The sequence below is a fragment of the Dipteris shenzhenensis genome, chromosome 30, assembly GCF_047967505.1.
Source record: "Dipteris shenzhenensis isolate YYH24624 ecotype China chromosome 30, Dip_SZ_1.0, whole genome shotgun sequence".
NCBI classification, from domain to species: Eukaryota; Viridiplantae; Streptophyta; class Polypodiopsida; order Gleicheniales; family Dipteridaceae; genus Dipteris; species Dipteris shenzhenensis.
The window spans coordinates 12,501-15,141 of NC_141625.1; positions in this window are offsets into that span (position 1 = coordinate 12,501).

Sequence of the window (2,641 nt, forward strand, 5' to 3'; positions counted from 1 at the left end):
AACATCACGTGCTCAAAGCACTTCTAGCTTTTCCAGATGAGATATGTGACCGCACTCAATTCCAGAGATTCCTTGGCTATTTAAACCATATATCTTCTTTTTATGAACAGCTAGCAAAGGATCGCTATGATCTCTAGCTCTGCCTTCGCAAAGATGGACCTCCCTAGGGCCCTCCCCAGACTGCTGCAATCCAAAGGATCAAAGAACGTATATAGCACCTTCCAGCTCTGACTATTCCTTCAGCACATGGCACCCTCATCATTTAGACTAATGCTTCGGATGGATTTTGGGGACCCGTTCTTCTTGATCGCACACCTACTCAGGGAGTAATATGTGCCTATCGATCTGGCGCTTTTCAAGGTGCTGAATGTAATTATCATTCTATAGAGAAAGAAATCCTTGCCACAAAACGCGCCATTCAGAAGTTAGAACTCTTCGTTATTAACAAGGAGTTCAATGTTTGAATGGATAATCAAAACTTCAAAACATTCTGCACTCACCGTATCAACAAGCAGATTGGCTGTGGTAGGCTAGCACGTTGGCAATAGTTTTTTACCATGTACGATTTCTCTGTAGAATGGAAGAAAGGTGTGCATCATGTCCTACCAGATATGCTTTCTCAAGAAGGTGCCCCCTATTAGCAAGCTAATAATGGTGGTCTGCTCTTTCCTACTAGCAATTGTCCTAGTTGACATCTGTCGCTATCCAGTATGATGATTAGACACTGTCCGACATTCGGATAAGACCCTCATCATACTTTTGTACAAATATTCTTTTGTTCATAGTCCTGAGTTAGACCTTCACCACTTTTACTATACAAATCTGGTCGGGGTGATTTCCACTCACTTAGTGTGCCTCCCACTTACTAGTGCACCGAAAATTTGAAAGTGACATCCACCTAGCGCTCTCCTATAAGAAGGGCATTCAAGCTCATTCCAAGGAAGAGTTTGCCTCGAGAGCTCTTGTATCCTCAGTTGTTTGCAATATACTTTCAGCTTCCAAGTATCCTTACCTTCTTACTCTCAGTTGTTCCTTCAGTTTCCTTGTTTCCGCATTCCTCTGTCTATTCCCCCATTTTCCATTTCTTATGTTTTGTTCTTCACTCTCGACTGGTCTTCTCCCTTACTACGCACCTCTCCTCCTACCGACTTCCCCTTATACCTTTGCTTCATTCACGCTTTGTCTCCCGACTTCGTGTTTTCCATACCTCTCGGAATCATTCTTGGTTCCTGTTCTTACTCTGCCTAGCAAATTTCTTCTAGATCTATGTTCTCTTCACCTTTGTATTCATTCCGCCCACCTAGTATTCCAGTCTGCAATACCGTCGCTCCACTACAGTAAATTCACTTGTACAGTCGCACTCCAACTTCGACAGTATTACTGCATCAGCCGATCACATTCATCCTATGATGATGTTTCGCTAGTCAAATGGCAACAGTCCAAAGGTTTTCAGGCAACGACTGAAGATGGTTTATTGAAGTCTATCCACACTCCATATGCTTTGATGGACAAGGATGACGACACCATGCCTGTTGAGCAGCAGTAGTTGAATTGGTGCAATTCACACAATCTTGCTATGTAGGTATGCCTGGATGCTTTATTCTGCCCTTTATGATTTGCAACTTGCTGTGGGCAAATTAGATTGCAATATCCACATGTTTTGGATGAGCTCCAGCAACTACAGATGGGCCATGCATCCTCCTCTACTCAGTCTGTATATAAGTCCTTACCTCCTACTTTAGCCAGTCCCCTTATAGAGCCCTGTTATCCCTCTAAACCTCCAACTCTTATGCTCTGGCCTCAGTTTTCCTCTTCTATTGAGATGGTTGACTCTCCTTATGAGATAGATCATTTTCCTCCTGAGACAATGTAATGGGCTTAACCCTAACCATCCAGTCAATCGTGTGCTCTGTCTCCATAGAGAAGAATTAGAAGATGCTCAAGAAGCTCTCCTGCCTTTCCTTGAGCCTCCTCCTCCTCTTCGGATGTCACCCCCTCCTTCTCCACCTCCGCTTCTAGGATGACCTTTCCCATCTCGGCCAGGTTCTCCTCCATCTTCCTCTATAAATTCTTTTGGTCTAGTTCTTTACATGAACTCTAGTGTTAAACCAAAACCCATGGATGAAGATCCAGCCCAGCCATCTACTTCACAGTAGCCTCCTCAACAGCCATGGCGCGGTAAGCGCACTGCCTTCCATGATGCACCAGGATCACAGTTCATGCATGGTGAGTTCCAGACTCACTTCATAGACGGTGACTTAAATGAACAATCTGATCTGCACAAACTACTTCAGCATAAATCCTTCCCTGGTTACATCTTGAACATTGATGCTATTTCCCCACAAGTAATGAAGGATATTTTGAAGATCTTTTATGGGCACATGATGTCATTGGTCACCATTTACAGGTGGAACCCCTGAGATGCAGGAGTAGAGATAACCAAAGGCTTCACCGGAGTAATTGCAAATTGGTGGAAGTTTCTCTCAGCACAGTCCAAGGAACAAATCTTTGCAAGTGTTGATGCTAACCATCAACCAAATGCCCCTGACTCCCTCATCACTGCCATCTCTAATCAGTTCCTGCCTACCTTCATTGATCAGGCATCAAATGAGTTTTCACCTCTTAAGTTGTGTGATCTTTT